The sequence below is a fragment of the Macaca nemestrina genome, chromosome 7 (assembly GCF_043159975.1).
Source record: "Macaca nemestrina isolate mMacNem1 chromosome 7, mMacNem.hap1, whole genome shotgun sequence".
Classification (NCBI taxonomy): Eukaryota; Metazoa; Chordata; class Mammalia; order Primates; family Cercopithecidae; genus Macaca; species Macaca nemestrina.
Window position 1 is genome coordinate 96,271,144 of NC_092131.1, and position 22,172 is coordinate 96,293,315.

At 37.2% G+C, this 22,172-nt stretch overlaps 1 long non-coding RNA gene across 2 annotated transcripts; it reads right to left on the reverse strand.

Annotated features, from left to right (window-relative positions):
- Window positions 1-32: 32 nt before the first annotated feature.
- LOC105479366 (uncharacterized) lies at window positions 33-12,128 on the reverse strand. Of its 2 annotated transcripts, none has more exons than XR_985836.2 (3): window positions 11,940-12,128; window positions 7,273-10,033; window positions 33-2,816 (listed from the first exon to the last, which is right to left on the reverse strand). It is a non-coding gene; the product is annotated as an uncharacterized lncRNA (long non-coding RNA). The 2 variants fall into 2 exon arrangements; XR_985837.3 differs by lacking the exon at window positions 33-2,816 and adding an exon at window positions 5,899-7,027.
- Between the last annotated feature and the right edge of the window lie 10,044 nt (window positions 12,129-22,172).

Consider the following 22,172-nt stretch of genomic DNA (forward strand, 5'->3'; position numbering starts at 1 on the left):
CCTAGGTATATACCCAGCAAAATGTGTTCAAATATCCACCACGAGATGGTGATATGGTTTGGCTGTGTCCCCACCCAAATCTCATCTTGAATTGTAATCCTTATAATCCCCATGGGTTGAGGGAGGATCCAGGAGAGAGGTGACTGGATCATGGCGGCAGTTTTTCCAATGCTGTTCTTGTGATAGTGAGTCAGTTGTCACGACATCTAATGGTTTTCTACCGCAGTTTTTACTGCTCTTTCTCACACATATAAGACATGCCTGCTTTCCCTCCCACCATAATTGTTAAGTTTCCTGAGGCCTCCCCAGCATTGCAGAACTGGGAGTCAATTAAACTTCCTTTGTTTATAAATTACCCAGTCTTGGGCAGTATCTTGGGTAGTAGCAGTGTGAGAACAGACTAATACACATACAAGAAAGTTCATAGAGACATCATTTTTAATAAACTTAAACTAAAACAACCCAACTGTCCAACAATAACAGAATGGGTAAATAATTACAATCCCATAATAATGGAATATACAAGAAGACTTATGAACTACAGTTTCCCATAGTAACTTAATGAATCTCTCCAGCACAATGGATATAAATGAAGCCAGACACAATAGAATATAAAGTTTACATAAAGTTCAAAAGAAGACAAGACTCAACTGCCATGTTTAAGGATGCATATGTAGGTGGTCAGTGTATAAAGAGAGCAAATAAATAATGTTCTCAAAAGTCAGAAGTGTAGTGATCTTTGGAAGAAGGAATGGTGCTGTGATTGGGAACAGATTTGCTGGAGACAGGGTTTCTGGGAGCATTCTAACTTTTGACACAGTGTGGATTACACATGCATGTGTTGATAATAACTCATTGAACTCCTTTGTGTGTGTCATTGATACTTTTTTGTGTGTGTTTTATATTTACAATAATTAAAGCTTTAAGATAAGGTTAATAAATAAGATCTTCATGTATGTCATTATTCATATAAATATGTAAAATAAGAATAAAACAAGGTTTGTCAATCACTTGGAACTTTTAAATTACTCCTCAGGTTGCCACAGGATCACAGAGCAGATAGCTAACAATCCTCTCCTCCACCCACACATTTCTAAAGAAAAAGAGAGTTTTTCTCTTGGCTCTCTCAGAAACTTGATAACATTTAGTCTCTCCTATTCATTTCTTTCTGAAATCTTACTTTGTTATCTCATGGTCTATGAACATGGGATGCCAATTAAAAATTATTTTATTTTTCTCATAGGAGATTTCAAAATATAAGGGGTTGGTGTGCAGTTGAACTCCCAAGTGTCAGAGAGTATGCAAAAAGATGGCCAACATACTTTTCAAAACACAGCAAACTTTATATGTCACATTTAGACTATGACTTCATTTATGTGCCATTAGCCCAGCTTAAGACATATATTTCTCATGTATTTCTAAACACAGAAATTTGTAGAGACTGAGTTCAGAGGATAATCACCCAACACATATCTCTGGTCCCTTGTCATACAGTTTCTGCATAAGCCAGAGAGACAACTGTGGGGAGGGTCAGATATTTGATGCCTTTTACAGTACTCTCAGTATCACTGTGTAGTAACATGACTGGTTGTACAAGCCAAAAATCTTAAACTTTTGAGAAAGATATAAGAACATATATTTTATGACCAATATATGTATCAAATAGCCATGCCAACTAACCATCGTGGAAAGATCATAGGATTCAGAAAATATAGGTTCAAATTCTAATCCTGTCTCTTACTGGTATGTGATCCAGGACCATTTTCAGTGTGGACATCAATTTCCCATCTACATTGACAGTGAACATTATATGAGATAATGCAAGTGTAAGTGGCTAGCTGTTACTTGTGATACGGGCTATACAGTAGGTGCTCCATAAATGTTGGTCAAGTATTCACAGAAAATTCCCAAAACAATAAATAGAATGCATTGGGGAATATTTTAAAGGAAAGACACAATTTTGGAAAACATATCTTGAGAGATGGTTAATGCTTAACTTGATGGATTTTATTTTCCTTTGTCAAAGATCCAAAGAGAACTAGAAATAAAGTGTACACTCCTGTGGGATAGAGACCATTCTTCTGAGGTCCCTTTGAGGCTTCTTCCTTCCCTGCCCAGTAGTCAATGCTAGTGTTTCACAGGATTCTGAGGCTAGTCGTCTCCTCTTTCGGTTACATCTGCTCTCTCCTCACTCATCAATGCTCCCTGCTAAGTCACCATCTGTACACTGGCCACGTCCAAATCTCCATCTTCATCACCATTGTACCACCTGAGCTCCAAACCCCAGAATCATGGAAGAGATCCTTCCTGCATCAAGTCTGCAGCTCTTTTTCTTTTAAATGAATATTTTAATGCAGTTTGGAACACTTAAATGATGAGTTCTGACAGCACACTTCAGCCTGTGTTATATATATCTGAGAAGTCAGTCAAGCAGAGGTCTCCTGGAATGCTCCTCAGGTTTCCACTGGTGCTCTGAGGGATTCAGTTCACCTGGAGTTATGATTGATTCTGAGCCTCAGGCAGTAAATGAGCAGCTGTCTACACAGACATCTCCTTTAGTCTTCAGTTATTACCATAAGAGTCTCACGTACTTGCAGTGGAACTGTTACTGGTATAATAGTCCTGTCATATACAAATTTTAATTCATTTAATTTTTAAGGAATTCAGTTTTCTGTCGGCAAGAAGGACATAATTGAGTTTCCATGAAGGTGTAATTAAATACAGTGTATGTTGACCTTGCGGAGATTTAACTCACTTCACACAGGTTTGTATTCCAAAGCCTTCAAATAATTTCCATCAAAATAATAGGTGTTTCCCTGGAAAATAGTAACAGAAAATGTGTTCACCATGTCTTCCCCAGTCCTTCAATGACTTAGCAGTCCATTACAGAGTTTCAGGCAATAGGTTGGAAACTGAGACTCTCCCAATAACTTAAAAACTCAACTGACTACAAAAGCTCAATCCAGCATTGCGGTTTGAGGAAGCAGACAAAAAAGACTAGCTTGTAGATTCAAAGGAACTAACATGATCTATGATAGAGATGCTTATCTCCCTTATCTAAATTTTTTGAAAAAAACTACTCAGCACATTTCCTTTTTTCTCCTCCCTCACTCTTCACATCTTTGTAATTTGTCTTGGGCCCCTACGCACCCCTAAGAATGCTCCAGCTAAGTCCACCAATGACTTATTCACTCCTTAAAATTATATAGATGTTTATCAATCCTCACAGTTTACTTTACTTCCTTGAAATGTACCACACTTGGCCTTCACTTCTTTCTTGACATGTTCTTTTTCCTTGATTTCTGTGGGAATGAATTCTCCCTCTGGGTTTCCTCCTACTTCTCTGGTATTTCTTCTTAGCCCTCTCTCCAAATCATAATAGCTTTTATTTCCAACTGGCACAAAATAGTTTCTATTCTGAAAGTAAACACACCATAGTAATATATACCTTCTTAGACATCCCAAATGAATGTTTCATAGGCAACTTAAACTCCACACTGAAACAATCGGACTCCATATTTTCTCCCTGGAACAGGTTCTTTGTACTGAGTTCCCTATCAATCAAAGGTATCACTGCCTTGCAGTTTCTTGGAACATAAATTTGTGTATTCTTCTGTGTTTCTTTGTATTTGGCTCCCATACTCAAGTAGTCAACAGTCTCCTTTGATTCTGTCTCCTGATAATTGCTGACTCTCCAGACTTTTATCCATTCCACTAACCTTTCACTGCATTCAGATCTCCACAATGACTCACCTGTAAGTCAAAACTTCTATTGGCCTAGTAAGAAAATATAAATTCTTAATCCTTTACAGACTGACCTCTGCTTAATTATCCAGTCTATTTTTTAATTCTATTCTTACCATTGAATTCTATATTTAAACCAATTCATTCTACCAGTAGTTTTCCCCAAAAATGTGTTCTTCTGACAAGAGAAAGCATTCATTATCAATTTCCTAATGATATAAAGCCTTTTTTTTTTTTTTTTTTTTTTTTTTTTGCCTTTTCCCTATTTCTGCTTGGGTCATGACCTTACCCCAACAAGGAAGATGCCCTTCTTGCATAGCCCTATATCTTGAGCTTATGGATGATTTATTGCAACTGGCTGTTACTTCTCTCCCTTGAGCTCACGGAGGGTGTCTTGCCTGATTATATTTCAAGCTGTGAGTAACACGGTTTCTAAAAGTGTAATAAGTTGTGTTGACTATTGAATGAATCAAAGAGCATCCAAAGTCCCACTGGGAACACAGAGGAGGGAGCAGTACATGCAGGTTCTGGAATGACTAAGTGTTTCATAATGGAAATGATATTAGGACTGGGTCTTACAAGAATATGAAGAGTGATACACAATTATGTGTCTATTATTGAAGAGATACCTTGGTTATGTTTATCCTTGCAACATAAGGTAAAATGCATCTGGTTATTCCAGCCATCCTTCTGATTCAAACTATCCCCTTTCCTGGTATGATATTTAAATTAGATGTTAGTCAACATTGGCCAATACATGAAACTCACTGATTCTAGCTATGGAAGAAAGTGACCTAATTCTGAATAGTGTCCACTATCCAGGCCAATACTTTGTGAGTTGAACAAAGTTAAATGGAAATAAGAGATTAAATTAGTATGATTTCAGCTTGTACATTTAATCAGCATAAGTTAGAGAACAAAGACAGGCCAGGGAGGCAGTGAGGCTCATGGCGGGAGTTTATTGTATCACTGTTGTTCAATTACATGGCTGCTTCCTCCTCCAGTCCCTATGTTATAAAACTGGTGGGCCTGGGGCTGCCTTTGGATTACAGCCCCTTGAAGTGATAAACATGCTGTTTCTCTGGGATTTGCCCCAGGAGATAAACATCTCCGATGGATTTTTCTGACAAAGGCAAGAAAGCTAATAATTGCAATGTCAGGCAAAGAAAAAAAGTGAAAACTAATTCAGTGGGATCCCTTATGAAAGAAGGAAGAAGAGCAAAAGATGTTTCACAACTGGAAGCATGAATTGTCAAAGCCTTTTGAGGATCTTTTGAATAAGCACATCCGCCAGGTTATAAATAATGACAACAGACAGTAATTTGCATGGATTAGGGTTGTTAACATTTATCAATTTCTGCATTGTAAGATACTCCCAAATTCTGGATGAGGAGTGTCTCTTTGTAGTGAAGGATTGATAGTGGGAGTAAAAGAATCTGATGAATGTAAAACTCAGATGAGAGAAAGCAAAGCTGTCCAGATCTAAACGGAGATACCATTAGTAGTTCCCATAAATCAAATCATGTTTACAGTGAGGATACAGTTGAATTGCCATCTGGACTTTTTAACCTCGACATTTATTTCCGAATCATTCCCTAATATTGGAAGTAAACTTAACCCTTGCTTTCATCTCCAGGGTTTGCCTTGATGCCAGTTTTTTTCTCTTTAAGAGAAATGATCTGATTTTTGATAAGGACAGAATGCCATGTGTGGCATGAAGTTGGAAGAACCAGAGAAATTCTTGTGTAACGTTAAGCTATAAAAGAAAGAAAACATACTTAGCTTTAAACCACATCAGCTGAGAAGAATTTAAAGTGAAGTCAGGGGTTGGGAAAAAGCAGGAAATCTATATTTCGTCTGCTTAAGATTGGGGCACCTAAATGAAGTTAAAATATATAATTATTTGATTTCTTTCCCCCCAAAAAATCCTATGTACATATAGAAAGGTTTGACTACAAATAGAGAGAAATCCACATAGATTTTCAACAACTAAGACTAAAGCTCTCATTAAATGACTAAATAATCAAGTCACATATATCTTGAACTTTTTGGAACTCTTATTTTTCTTTTAAAATTTTCTATTGACAATGTTTACAGTGACAAAAAGAAAAAGCCAAACTTCACATATGAAGTACTCTTTTTTTTTTTTTTTTTTTTTTTTTTTTTTTTTTTTTGAGACAGAGGCTACAGTGCAGTGTTGCCATCTCAGCTCACTGCAAACTCCGCCTCTGGGTTCAAGCGATTCTCCTGCCTCAGTCTCCAAAGTTGCGGGGATTACAGGCACCCGCCACCATGCCCATCTAATTTTTGTATTTTTAATAGGGACTGGGCTTCACCATGTTTGCCAAGCTGGTCTCAAACTCCTCACCTCAAATGATGCACCATGTCCGCCCTCTTTTATTTTTAATCTTTAGACTTCAACACTTTACAAGGTGGGACTCATCAACTGCTTTAGTAATTAGTATAATGTTAAACATAAATCAAGTGGCTCAACAGGAAAGAGAACCTTAGGGTAGGTATTGGCAGTGATGGTGATGGGTGAGGGGTGGTGCTGAACAGTGGATACATTGCTTTCTCTGGACCTGACGGGACAGACGAGGCGTGTGTATTCTTCTTGGAACAAATTTGGAATCAAATTATGAGAACACATCTTTGACTATTCAGATATTGCTATCCTATATAATAGAAAACCATTGCTTTAAGGGAATAGACATTTATGATTGAAGGGAAGTTTGTAAGCTGCAAGGCTATATAGTGGAAAGGATGAAGAATATAGACTTGGGAAATAGAAACACATAGGCTCAAATTTCAGATGTCACTTATTGGTGAAACAAAGTTCAACAAGTTTCTTAAATTCCCCTGAGTCAAAATTGGTATTACCCTTAAACTGAAGATAACAGCATCTAGCTGGAAGTTTTAACATGAAACCTAAATTATAAACAGTGCAGGTCATGACTGGATATATGGGTAGGTGATAGCTGATGTTCTATATAAATAAAACATTTAAAAAATGGGTTTTGTGTCAAATCATGAGATGATGGATGGGTGCAGCCCAAGCAACATGTGTGAAATTCACATTTGAGAGGCTTAAATAACCCCTCGAAAAACATGAAGAAACAATGAACAAGACAACCTGTGGTTTCAGACGTCAGCCTCAAACTCCAATTCAGAATGGCCGGCAATCCATAGTGATGGCTCCAACAGGCATGCAAGTGACTTTTCACCCAAGAATGTGCTGTGTTCCAGGGCAGTTAGCAATTTCTCTGATGGTTAATGATCCTCCCTATCAACCCCGGTGGAAGACAGTTATTCACTGCTACCAAGTGCAGAACTTTTTCACTTACTTTACCATTTAACTGTGAATATTATTAAAGAAAAAGATCTTTTTCTCCTCCCTTCTAACATGTTAAACTAAGAATCTTCCCACTGTGAATTACTGGCATCTTACTTTTTGACTCCTTGACAAGAAGAGTTGGAGTTACTAAAATGCTGTCATTTAAAGTGTTGGAGTGGAAACCAGAACATTACCTATATCAAGAAGGGGTTCCTTCTCAGGCATTCAGGTCTGGATAACATTTGTGCAAAATGAATGGTCCATTTGGAAATGAGTGGTTGGAAAACAGTCTGAAACTTAATACAGAATGGTGAGTCAGACTTTAGAAGCAGGTACCTTAGCTCAGGCTGTTATAGCTTCCAGCTTAGACTTGGAGGCTTATAAACAATAGACATTTATTTCTCACAATTCTCTGGCTAGAAGTCCAAGACCAGGGAGCCAGCATGATCAGGTTCTGGTGAGGACCCTCTTCTAGGTTACAGATTGCTGACTTATATCTTCACATGGTGGAGAGAGACAGCCCTCTCTGGGGTCCCTTGTATAAGAACACTAATAGCATTCATGAGCACTCTGCCATCATGACTTAACTCCCAAATCCCCCACCTCGTAATGCCATCACATTTGTAGAAGTGTATTGGGATTTCAACATATTAATTTTGGGAGGACAAATAGTTAATTCACTGAAGCCCAAAGAAACAATCTTTTCAATTGCAGGATCTCTGAAATTAGCCTATCCTTTTCCCCCATGATACAGCTCTGATCTTGTTGTTAACATCTTTCTCAGAAGTTCAGCATTTCTAGTGCCAGGAGAACTAAATGTTAACTCCTGAGAAAAAATACATTCTTTCTCCCTGGAATGTGCTCTTTCATCTTCCAATTTTAAAGTGGAATGGAACATTTTTCTTTTCTCATTTTATACATGAACCAATTCTCTTGTCAATACCAACTGTATCTCGTCAGTGTCATTTATAGTTATTATGGAAAGTTAAATGGAATGAAATTTGATAAAAAATATAAACCACTTATTAAAGCTACCTAATTGGGGAAAGGTGAGTTTAATCTACTGTTTCATTTTTAAGTTTCTGTTTCCTCTCCTTTTCCTCATAAATAGGAAAAAAAAATTGGCACAGAAACTTGGCTCTTGAGATTGTGAAGAAAGTTTATTCTACATGGAACTTGACACAAGCTGATCAGGGAATGTCTTTTGTCTGCGGACTTTCTTTAAAAAAGAAGAATTGGTTTCTTAACTGCTTTCAAAGGTTGCCTTGATAAGTTTCTTTGTGTCATTGTATCTTTCATTTTGAGTTGAAGGTTTTTCACCCAGCCCTTATTATAGATGACCTAACATTTTGCTCCGGGGCTGATGCCAGAATCCTTTTCCTTTAGTTCCTGGCAAGGTTGCTGCCATTTCCTATCTCACGCCTTCCTGAATTTACCTAAACTGAAGTTCCAGGCTTTTGTTGAAATGCTTTTCTCCCTTCCGCTCTTGTGTACCCTGTGTCACATTATCTGCAAAAGGTTGCAACCAACTTCCCTTCACTGTGGACACAGGAAGGGGAAATGAAGAGGGGAGAAGTTACTGATCTGATTCTAGAGGTCAAGGGTGTGGGAGGGTGAATGTACATTTCTCAATAGCTTTCGCTGCCATGTGTGCTTTCCTTTGTTGACCATCCCTTGCTATTGTGTTGGGGAGTCTTTTAATAACACCCAGCAGAGTTGACTCAATGGCAATACCAAGATGAAAAAGACTTGGTTAAAAAAAAAAAATTATATTGCACATTTGCCTGGCACATACACAACAAATAACCAGCTATTTATTTCTGCAGGATATTCTGCGTTTGCAGCTTTTCTCACGTCATAGAGAGTATCAACGTACTTAATTCTCCCAGCGTCTCATTAAATTAAGTGTTCTTTCACCACTCTAAAGTGAATAAAACTATAAACAGAGAATTAGGGAGGAGCAGTCTGTTGTCTAAGATCACACAGCAAGTGAAAGGGCCACTGTTCAAAATCGATGCCCACCCCTGCTTTTTCAAATTTCCAGGCTGCTGTTAATGTATGAGCACACAGGCTGCTGACGTGGAAATCAAAGTTACAATCTAGGACAACTTTTTCACATCAAAAGGGCAGTGAGATTATCTTTTTGATTTAAATTATTCTCTTCTGGTGCAGCAGGCTAATTAATATTAGTGTATTTCCATTTTTCCAGCCCAGAGATCCTTGGATGACTCTCAAAGTGCCTCACTTGCAACCTGGGTCTCTTGCAGGCCTTAATTAATGAGATTCCTCTGCTCCACTGTCTCTGCAGGGCTGATGGTAGCCCTGTGGCTCTTCCATCCAGTTTGTGGTGATTACAAAAGGAGCCTCGGAGTCATGTAATAGGCAGGACCACTGCTCTTAACAGGGTCCAGCACCTGGGAGGGTAAGGCCTGGCATGGGGCTGGGACAAAGCATGTTTACAACACCCTGAAGAGTGAGCTTGAGCTTTTCAAGACCATTGAGAGGATACTTTCGAAAGTGCAGGAGTGCATTAATGAACACACAAATGTCTTTGATTTATTAGCATCCCTTAAGCATGAGAACTAATAGAATAACACATCAAAGGTAACATTTGCGTTATAAAGGGAGGGCTCTGTAAACATGAACAATGGAGAGAAAGAAAATAGACCTTCTGTAGAGATGTCATATCCATCCTCACACCTGCTTCTGGTCGGAAGATGCAATCCTTCATTCTGAGCATTTCCTCTGGCCAAGTCCATACTTTGGGGCCAGAATTAAAGGGAAAGAGAAAGAGAGAGAGAGAGATAAGAAAACAGAAAGGAAAGACAGGAGAGGTGAAGCAGATAAATGGAAAAATCAGTGAGGACCCAGAGAAGTAATTGTTTGCACTTACTTTAAATGTTGAAAGTTGTCTTCTTCACTGCTTAATTCAAGGACAAATAGTGAAAGTATTTTCTAGAGGGAAATAATGAGGCATCGAGAGGTTAAGTGGGCGGCTGGGAGGAGCATCCAAGGCTCTGACTTTCCGTCCCCATCCAGCTGCTCTTCCTCCTCAGTTGGGGCCAAGTCCAAGACCACAAAAGACGCACTAGGCGTCCAAATAAAGCAAATAAAACAGAACATGCAAACCTTTATGCAGACTTAATCAAAGCAAATGGATGGGACATTTTAAAGATATAACTTTAACCAGACCATTGCTTAATGGCCATATTTTCAAGTCAAAATGTATCACAATCACATACTAATTTAAATGATCACTCTTACAGAAATTAGATAGGAAAATTTTAAAACTGTATGCATCTCTGAAACATTTAGAAATGCATTGCTCTCCAAAGCTAAATTTTGAGAGAAGCTGAGAGCTTACACTTATCGACATAATTTTTCTTCTCCACCCTTAACCTGCTTTTTATGTTACTTCCTTAATGGTCTTTCTTAAACAAACACAAAAGTAAAGATTTTCTTCTGATTTTAGAAGCAATAGGTACCTGTTTTAGAAAATTTGGAAAGCACACAAAAGTATCAACAATAAAAATAAAAGCCACCTATAAATGCAAACATACCTTTACTTTGGAGCGCCATATGGGGTAAGAGGCACTGGGAGTTAGATATGAACTGACCCAGGTTTAGCCCCAGCTCTGTCCCTCAATATTGATGAGTCTCCAGGAAAATTACTTAGCCCTTTCAGGACTCACAATGTCCTTTGCAAAATGGAGGTACTAAGAGTGCTTATATTGTAGGATGCCAAAAAGGACTAAAGGGTGTGTGTCCAGTGCCTAGAATGACAGCACTCAGCAGGTTTTATTGAGCACTAACTCTTTGCCAGATGATAAGTTCAGCTTTATGTACAGATTATCAAGTTATCAGTGGGGGAGTTGAGATTTGACACCCCACCCACAATGATAAAAAATTTTATTAAAATTCTTGCGATTATGTTTCCCAGAAATATTTTTCTAAATTTGATATTATAAAATATGTATAATTTTGCATATTATGTGGAGTGCTGTAGCATAAATCCCCAGATAATATATACACTCAAATATTTGTGACAGCTGCATGATACTTCAATATAGACTATTACATGGTTTACGTAAGTAATCCTCAATTATTGGACTTCTAAGTTTTTGTTTGTTTGCTTGTTTTTTTAAGAAAACACTTTTGTTTATCAACCTTTTAAGGAATCTTAGATTTCCCTTTACTTAGAATAATATGATTGGGTCAACATTAAGGTACACTTTTAAGTTGTAAGTTTCATCTTGATGAATTAGTTTCTATATTATTATGTCAATTATTCATGTTAATATATAAAGACAAAGAAATTCCAATTAAAACCCTAAAATGATTTATTTGAAGATCAGCTCTTTGACAGAAATTGTAAATTTCACCCAAAACACTAGTTGTTAGAATAGACAGAACTTTTTCTCAAGTGAAAAACTGAGATCTACAAAAGTTCAATTTCCTTAGTTCTAAAAATGTAAAATGAAAATTATATATGTATGTATAATTGGCTCTGAATTTTACTCTCTGAATGTAACAGCAATTTGGTCTTACTATGCTGCCCCCAGATTTAAATATTATGCTTTTATGTTTTAAAATACTACAAATGAATTAACCCCCAATTTGCCATAGGTAAACCAGTCAATACTTAGAACTCTGAATTTTTCCCCAAAGCTGCGGGGTTTGCATATGCACAGTAATGAAGTCCAAAAATCTCACTTAGCACATACATCATATAACAGAAATATTTACCAGTTGTTCTCAAAAAATAAATAGAGGTAAAAAAATAATTTCTGGACAAATGGATTCAAAATCCCAAATTGGGACCCCAACTACGTAATGACATCCCTGCTTTGTCCCAGCTCACCTGCCCACCAGACAGCAGCTCCTGTCTCAGTTGCTGGATGTATCTGGTGGCTTAGTTAGTGCAGGGTTTAAAGCAGGCAGGGTGAGGGCTGCTTTTGCGTTGTTAAGGGAGGCTGGAGAAGGGGATGGTAGAAGCTCAGGGCTGTGACCCTGTGGTGTAATGCTTGTCAGAAACTTGAAAGTCTTCAGCCTTTTATCCATTCCAAGTGTTATACATTTGGTCAATTTGTTTTGATGTCTACTTTCCCTAGCTTTCTCAAATCATTATCCCCATCACATCCTGGTTATTGCTTATCAGCTCAAATCCTCATTATCCTGATACATTTAGAAGGCAAATAAATGCAGCCACAGCACAGTAAGATACAAGGACTTGGCTGAGAGTGAGATCAGAACTTCCTGTGAGGAAGCAACAATGGACTATAAAAGAGGTCATTTAAAGCCCTTGTTAGATGTAGTAACATTCCTTAAAATCATGTGGTTTGCTTAGGATTAGGGTGCTTGTAAGTCAGTTGGAAAAAGGATACTCGTAAAAATCAGTCTTTCCTTAGCCTCTTCACTCATAAGCTACTTTTCATATTCCTTATGAGAATATCCTATTCATTATTCTTATATAATGGTTTTAATGTTTGCCTGATATTTTCTTTATGAATGTATCCTGATTTTATAAAATACCCTTCTTTGAAGACTTAGATTTTTTTCTTTCTAATTTTGACTTGCTATAAACTACACCAGGATTAACATAGTTTTAGCTATTGCATTATACATGTTCGTGATTATTTCCTTAGGGCAAATTCCTGGAGAGGGAAATGCTGCACCAATGGATACATGAGATGCCTCCCAGAAAAATCATACCAAGGTTTATTCCTGCCAGTAAATATATATAATACATGTATACATACACAGATATAAGCACACAATTATATGAGCCAATGAATAGCATATATATGTCCACATGCTTATACATATATATTAAATAATTGTCATTTTCAGTTTTTAGAACTAAAGAAATTGAACTTTTATAGTCCTCAATTTTTTCACTTAAAAATTCTATCTATTCTAAGAATAAGTGTCTTTGGTGAAATTTGGAATGTTTTGTCAAATAGCCAATCTCCAGATAATTTATGTTGGGGTTTTAATTAGAATTGCATTGTCTTTATATATTAACTTGTGAATAATTGACTTTTGTTTAACAATTAATTTTTGGATTAGAGCATTCCATGTTTCACTGTCTATTCAAGTCCTTTTAAGTGTCAGAAAAATACTTTGAATTTTGTAAGTGCTTATTGATACAAGAATTTCTAGACATTTTATAATATTAGTCTTACAGTAAATGGGATATTTTTTAATGTTAGAATCTAACTGATATGGTTATCTATAAGCAAAAGTGTTTATTTCATTATGTTAACTGTGTAACTGGTAATTTTAGAGCTTCTGTTATCAATTCCAGTAGTTCACTTTTTTAAGTTAATTATTTTCAGTTTTCCAGCTAGACAGTTATATTATCTGCAAATGATGATAATTGTTTTTCATTATATATACTTAATTACATATATTATCTATATTAGATGTTTACAGATATAATTTTTTATTATGTTGTATTTGTTAGCATTTGAAAACAACGTTACACAGTGATGGGAATAGTTGGAATTCCTTTCCCTAGCTTTAATGAGAATATCTCTAGTGAATTATCATTAGGCATAATGCTGGTGGCTTATTTTATCAGAACATAGAATTTATCATACTAAATAAATGTCATTCAATTTGTATATATTTTGAAAGTTTTATTCCAAATGTATGTTGAACTCTACCAGATGCCTTTTGGAAGATTTTTAGATGAATACATGGTGTTTCCTCTTTGATATATTGATGAGGTAGCATATTAGTAGATGTCTTCACATTGAAAGATCCTCATACTTATAGGATAAACCCCATTTTACCGTGGATATTAGTCACCTGATATGATACTGCTGTGGCATTCTTTAATTATGGAAAGTTGATTTTCCATGTATACTCAAGTCTGAGAGAAATTCATTTTGTTTTTATGGTGTGTCACCTCATGATAATAATTGTAGTTTTCCATTTTTTTCTCATCCTTGAAATTGGTATAAGAAGTAACTATTGGCCGGGCGCGGTGGCTCAAGCCTGTAATCCCAGCACTTTGGGAGGCCGAGACGGGCGGATCACGAGGTCAGGAAATCAGGACCATCCTGGCTAACACGGTGAAACCCCGTCTCTACTAAAAACTACAAAAAACTAGCCGGGCGAGGTGGCGGGCGCCTGTAGTCCCAGCTACTCGGGAGGCTGAGGCAGGAGAATGGCGTGAACTCGGGAGGCGGAGCTTGCAGTGAGCTGAGATCCGGCCACTGCACTCCAGCCTAGGTGGCAGAGCGAGACTCCGTCTCAAAAAAAAAAAAAAAAAAAAAAAAAAAAGAAGTAACTATTCCTTGATGTGTGAAGTGAAACACTTACATGTAATTAAGTGATGTGCCTTTGATTGGACATAAGGTGGACATTAGAAGCAGCTGTATTTTGACAAATTTTCAAATTCCTGCCAGAGTTTTTGGACAAAAAGTTTGTATGTATAGTTTGGTTATTTAGTAGAAAACCACTTTTTTTAACAAAATGTTCAACTTTATTACCACTAAAATGAAATATTTCCTTATAAATGGTCTACTGAATCTTTTTATAGATGTGAAATTTTAAAAAAAATCTATGTAGGTTATTCTGTCCTTTCTTCTCAGTAACAGAGATCTTTTCAAGAAACTATTCTCAGATCTTATTGGTCTTTTCAAAGTCCATTCCAGATTAACCAATATTTACTGCTTTTTTAATTCATTAATTTCTGCTTTTATCTATATTATCTTCTTTCTTCTACTTTCCTTACATTCGATTCATTTTTTTTTTTTTGGTTCAGTTGCATATGTGATTTATTTACCTTCTTTTTAATTTTGTTTGTGTTTAATAAACACTAATACAAATGATTTTTCTTTACCTCTATGATATGGCCATCCGTACCCACAGCATAATTGCTAGGTCCGCTGGTAAGCATTCTACTTAAACTTAATTTCCCGCTCACTCAACTTTTGATTTTTACTGTGAGCTGACTCAAAAGCACTGTAGTTTCTCTATAGTTTGATTTCCTTTACTTAACGTGGGAAGAGGATAAGTCTGAAGGAGATGGTTGTAAGGTTGTAATGGTCACTTTAAGCATGGGAAGTGTTGGTCTGAGTCATTCATTTATCAGTTTTTGGCTCTTAAGCACCAGAAATTAAGGACCTAGGTCCTGAAACTATAAAGTATAGAGCTTATTTTACGAATTTCTCTTTATTTGAATGGCTATTTTCTTCATCTTTGACTGGCTGTCTATATTTACAATTACATCCTTCCATTTGTCCTTCCCAGAATTAAACCATAAATACAACTTAAAGCTGCTAGTTTCTTAAAATATTTTTAATCATCCAGAGATTCCGTGCACAAATGACAAATCTTTTTCTCTCTCCTAGCATATTAACAAAAAGTCTTACCCTTGTACCTACTTTAATCAGATCTGGCCTAATAAACGTGGTAGGGAGGCGATGAACAGAAGTTAGAAACAGCATGAGCCTCAAAGTAGAAATACGAATCCAGAAAAATTATTTGCTGAATGAGGAAGATAGCGGGAATGATTGGGGAAAACACATGCCCCAACAGCCATGAAGCAGAACTTTCATTCCAAACCATCTTTACATTAAGTTTATTTTATATTTAAATTACATTTTTATATATAGATTCATGATTGACTGCACCATGTAGTATTTCTATTGTTACATTATATATATGTGACTCTAGATGAGGAAGGCATATTGATGAAAGAATTCTTCTGTTGGAAAATGTATTTCACTATAAATTTATTTTTTTCATCTTCTGTTGAGGAAAAGGCTTATCCTCTACTTTATTATTTGAAGGACTGGTTTTATAGAAAGAAGAGCAAAAGGATACTTAGAAAAAGGGAAATACTCAGGGAAAATAGAAAGGACGGTAAGAAGAAATAAAAGTTGGGAAAATTAGTACAGCTTGTATGGAAAGAGAGTGGGAGAAGAGGCTGCACTTTACTGACTTGTTTCAAGACCCAAGTAACTTGCAATCCTTTTTCGGGGCACAAAGAACCCCTATCTTAGTAGGTGTGGTACCTGCATCACAAGTCAGGCTCTCCTGGATTCTCTGGATTCTTTTTTTTTTTTTTTTTTTTTTTTGCTTTCCTAATGACTAATAAGAGACATCAACTTCTCCTGTGACTTCCACATCCTTGTTCAGTTTAGGGCCTTGGGAGCATGAGATGCCTAGTCTTCCAAAAGTAAGGATTACCGATATGGATCTCGAGGTCCTTATGCAACTACAAACGTGATGGAAGATTCGTCTCTAGATCAACTAGAATTGTAGCCCATATAACCCATTAGATTTTCTAAGGCCCTCATAAAACCTACCCTGGTCTCTCCATGCTTTATCAAAAATCATCTATTGCCTGAGAGAAGATAATGGGAAAACAATGTCAATCTTATTAAGTCTTCTTGTTCATTTCTCTGTTGTCTGTATCCACTCCCTAGAATAATTTTTATGAGAGCAGTGATTTAGTTTTCTTATTCCCTATCACATCCCCAATGCCTGAATCAGTGTCTGACACATAGTAGGCCATCAGTAAATACATGTTGAACAAATAATAAACACAGAGGAATATTTTCTTACAATCTGGCTGATTGTCACAAAGACAAAGTATGTTCATCTTAAATGAAACTCAGAAGGTTGTAAACAGCATTTCAAACTTGGAACTGCTCTTTAACTGTTAAGTACATTTACAGTTCAGTTTAACACAGCCTACATCTTCATTTATAAGCCTGGTGAGGGTAAGGATTTGTGGCTTTTGTAATTATTTTGTTAATTCTCTTTCCCCAGAAGCTCCATGGTTTTGTCAGCTGAAATAGTACACCCACTATAGAGTGGAGTGAATTCAGTGTTTATTTCTGCTGATGATGAAGGAACCATTCCAAATTACTGTACCGGATTTACATTGAACATGGACAAAAATCTTTAATCAAATAAATTCATACAAAAGGAACTCAGGGTATTTAATCAGAAGAGAAGGAGACAGAGGAGGCAAAGATGCCATCTTCAAGTGTCGGGGAGTCCATATTGTCATTTAGAAGAGGGCGTGGTCCTGATCAGTGTTGCATATATTATTGCTCCTTTCCATGCCTATCTCAGTAAAGAAAATAGAGGAGATTTTAGTTCAATATAATCAGTAAACAACACTCAGGTATAACACAGAAGCAACAGTTCTCTAGAAATACAGAGCTCTCCCAAATTGTATCAATTCAAATGGAAGCTAAGTTCCTATATGACTTTTTATAAATATGGTAAGAATGACTTCTTGCCTATGTGAAAAATGAGATTCAACTAGATGGCCCATAATTTGCGTTCCAACTCTAAATTTCTAGTGTATATGACTGAATGAGTACCTGTAAAATAGTTTGCATTCCCTAAGAGGTTAGGGAGCTCTTAAAAAGTGTAAAACTGGTCACAAATATTAATTAAGAAGGTGGCAATCTATTGAGGAGCTCACTGTCAGTTCTAAGAAAAAGAAATGAAAGAATGCAATGCAGGAGTTCAATACAGAAATTTCAGAATACATTGCTGCTTAGTCCTGTAATTTTCCATAGCTACAACATCTAAGGCAGATGCTTGAAGTGTCCAGCCCAATCAAACATCGTTTGCTATATGAGCACAAGTCCTTCTACTATAGGGGTTGTAGGATGGTCTTTAAAAAGTCAAGAAACTGGATTTGGAGAGTAAGGTATACTGTGATCAATAAAAGACCTTACTAGCAAAAGGCCCAATAAGGTGGGTTCTATTAATCCTCAGAGATAAGTGAATGGATATTTGAGGACTGGATTAAATATTCTCAACTTGGAGCATTTCTAAAGTATTTAACTTTGCTCACTCATGAGCTTAAATGTAGAGGAACAGGTGCCACTGAGCTAGGCGATCAGTGCTTAAATCCGTAAGCATCTGCATCAGAGTTCATTGATCTGTTTCTTATCTAATATATAGTTCCATTCATTCCTCACATCTGCCCTGTGAGATAGGTATTTTTTTCCCCATTTTACAGATCAGAGCAGAAAACATCAACATCCTCAGAATATAGCCCCAATACAGCCCAAAACCTGGACTAACATAGCTGGAATGATGAATGGGTTTTGGGAGTGAAATAGGAGATTGGAGAATAACACCCACATGGAAAGATGGAGGACTACATGTTTGGCTCCTTCAAGCTGTCTGTTCTCAGTCATATTTGGAGAAACGGAGGTAGTTGAATAACTCCTGTGGTTGAAAGCCCCTAGGATAGCTCCCAGTGACCCTGCCTCCTGACGTTCACCCACTGTGTAATCCCTTCCCCTGGAGTATAGGTTGAATTACTTTATTCTCTAGAATAGAATACAAAAAAAAAAAAAAAAAAAAAAAAAAAAAGTGATACGTTGTCATTTCTGAGATTAGGTTACAAAAGCATCGTGACTTCCGTCTTGCTTGTCCTCTCTGGCTCTCTGGGAGAACCCCAGTGCCATATTGTGGTGGAACTCTGGAAAGGCCCAGGTAGCAAGAAACTGCCATCTCCAGGAGTAAATAAGGACTTGAGGCCTCCCAACAGTAGTGTGAGTGAGCATGGAAACAGGTCCTTCCCATGGAGCCTTGAGGTGACTGCTGTGCAGGCTGACACCTTGATTGCAACCTTGTGAGAAGCCCTGAGTCAGAGACACTCAGCTAAGCCATACCTGGATTCCCAACTCACATAAATTATGAGATAATAAGTTTGCTGTTTTAAGCTGATAAATCTTGCTATAACCTGTTACACAACAAATGATAACTCATACACTCCTGTTAAAAGTGAGTTATCTTTGTGATCTAGGAGAGATTAGGAAGATTTTAGGAGGAGGAGTGGAAGTTTGAACTAGAAAATCTCGGCTAATAGAAAGTCTTGAATCAGTGCAGAAAACAAACTGGGAATATACAAAGATGCTGAGACTGATTTTCCCTGATACAGATAAGCAGAGCAGGAACTATAGAGCCACTAATATTAAGTGACAGATGATGTGCCAGGAAATAATGAAACTTAAAACAGCTACCTGAACAGGTAGGGCAGTTGTTCCTACATTTTTCAATTACAAGGATGTTTTATTCTGTTTTACTCCGGGGGTGTAGAAAACCAACCTTGTCACACTCTCATCCAGCACCTTTCCTTGGCTCCCCACTATCTACACAAACATGCCTGATCTTTCTAGTGAGGCACAGCAGGCCCTCCCGTTGTCAAGCATCTTCCTGCCCCTTCAGGTTCACCTCTTGCCCATCACTTCTTCAGACTTTATGCAAGGAGGTCTCTAAATGCATCAAAGACTTTAACACCGCTTGACCTTACAGCGATGATCTCATGTTCCTGGAACGTTCTTTATCACCTTCTTCAAAGGTTAACTCCTCAGATGCTTTTATGATTTCCTGGAACCGTCCCACTGCCAAGGCAGAGTTTCCTTTCTGTGTGTCCCTTGAGGACCAGCTGTAAAGGCAACTGTAGAACACCCCATGTTGTATTGAGATGATCTTTTCCTAGGTCTTTCTTTCCATCCCTCCCTACGGTAGAAGCTGAGCTGAACTGCCCTATCACTTGAAATATTTTGTGTGTAAACCCAATTTTATAACTGTGTTTTGCTTCATCAAAAGCTTATATAGCTGCCCATTAGAGCTTAATATCAGACTGAGACAAGATCGGGATAGATTCAAACATACTCAATATATATCATTTATGTCAAAAGCAGATCATCTCAACATTTTTGTAATTTTACAGAGATTATGGTATGGTTGCTCCGTTGCTCTTAGTCTCTTTAAAATGTTTTAGTAGCTCAAAGACACCTCCCTCCCCACTACTGGTGTTCTTAAAACCTGTAGAGGTCCTTGTGCAGCCCTGTGATTTCTTGTTTTCCTGTAGAATCTGTTGACTTTTTGTGAGCTACAAAGCAAAAATAAAATAAGGAAACCCATATGTATGCTTGTGTTATATATGCATCTTGAGTAAGTTCTCAGAAGTGCTGGAGCAGTGTTTTTCAACATGTTGCAGCCTCTGTGGTAGGGTTTAATGTTGTTGTTAATTTCAATCAAACGCAATGCCAACTACTATAGTCCATGCACCCCTTTGTCATATCTGCAAAATGAAACAGGGACATCTCATGGTTCTTCTCAACTCGTGTTTAGTAAAACACCTCATATAATATTAGAAAAAAAGGAGATAGTGGCCAAAATGTCTCTAAAAAGTGACATAGTTCGAAGGCTGGAAAGGATGTCAGAGACCGGCTGGTGCAACATCCTCACTTTTCCAGTGGCAAAGGTGACTGAAAGTTGTGAACTAACAGACTCAGTCACACAGCTGGTTAGTAGCAATGCTGGGAGTGATGTGGGAACAGAGGCAAGTCAACAATTTTCTATTTTATAAGCAAAGGCAAATATCCTCAATTTTGCTTCAACTCTCTGAATATTTGGGACAGATCATATATTACCGTTAACAATGCAGATATCAGCCTTGGGCTCTGCTTCCTTTTGTCTATATAAAGAGCTCACACTAGATCAATCAACATGTTGCATTTGCATGGTGTTGTACTGGCTCACATTTTCTCTTGGATCCTGCCTTCTGTTCTTTCCATATCCCTTTTGTGTATGAAAACATGGAACACGTTGCAGTCTGCAGTTACACTGGCTGAGAACAGACATTGAATCAATCCCTGGGAGCAATAGATTCAACCTTGGGAAGCTCCAGCATGTTCTGGCAGCTGCTAGTGAAACTTGTACTATACATGTCTCCCAGAAATTTCCTGGGCATGTTGCTTTTTAAGAGAAACATTTATATAAACTACCCATTGTGCAAACTTAACATCAGTTAGTGGTTTCTCATGCAACTTGTAGAAACTTTGCACAATTCTCTAAAGAGAAAGCAGTGATTAACCCAGAAAGAGACCTGCTGAGAGAAATAGGGCCCTGAGTAACTAGAAAGAAAACCCAAGTCTGTTGGAGACAGGGTTACTGACGTTCTGATTCTTCCTTTCCCTTTTCCTTGCTGTGCTAGAGAGAAATCAGTCCACATGACAAGATTTTACGTATATATGAAATCTTACTTTTTAGGAGTTCAAGGAGAAAAACAAACTGAAACAAACAAAAAAAAAAAACAGCAGGTATATAAAAAACACGTGTGAAAAGGTGAGCATTTCAAAGGAGAGAGGGATAACAAATAATGAAGAAATGCACTGAAATATCCTCAAATAGATGTAAAGCAAAGTAATAATGCTGTATTCCTTTCTGCAAATTAAATTAAATACACTACATTTTATTACATTAATTTTTGTGGGTGCATAGTAGGCTTATAGATTTATGCAGTGCATGAAATATTTGGATACAGGTATGCAGTGTGTAATAATCACATCAGGGTAAATGGGGTATACATCACTTCTACTTTGCATTAAAAACAATCCAATGATACTCTTTGTTATTTTAAAATGTACGATTAAATTATTTTTGATGATAGTCTTCCTGTTGCTTTATCAAATACTAGAACTTATTTATTCTCTCCATTTTTGTATCAATTAACCACCCCAGCTTCTGGTAACCATTCTTCTACTCTCTATGTCCATGATTTCAGTTGTTTCAATTTTTAGCTTCCACAAATAAGTGAAAACATGTAAAGTTTGTCTTTCTGTGCCAGTCTTATTTAACTTATAATGACATCCAGTTCCATCCATGTTGTTGCAAATGACAGAATCTCATTATTTTTTATGGCTGAATAGTACTCCATTGTGTATATGTACCACATTTTCTTTATCCATTCATGTGTTGATGGACACTTAGCTTGTTTCCTAATCTTGGCTATTGTGAATAGTTCTGCAATAAACATGACAGTGCAGACATCTCTTTGACATACTGATTTTTCCCTTTGGGTATCTACCCAGCAGTGGGATTGTTGGATCATATGTGTGTTAGATCATTCTCACATTGCTATAAAGAAAGAGATGGGGTAATTTATACAGAAAAGAGGTTTGATTGGCTCACAGTTCCGCGGGCTATACAAGCAGAATGATGCTGGCATCTGCACAGGATCTGGTGAGATCTCAGGAAACTTATAATCATGGCAGAAGGTGAAGGGGGAAAAGGCATGTCACATGGCCAGAAC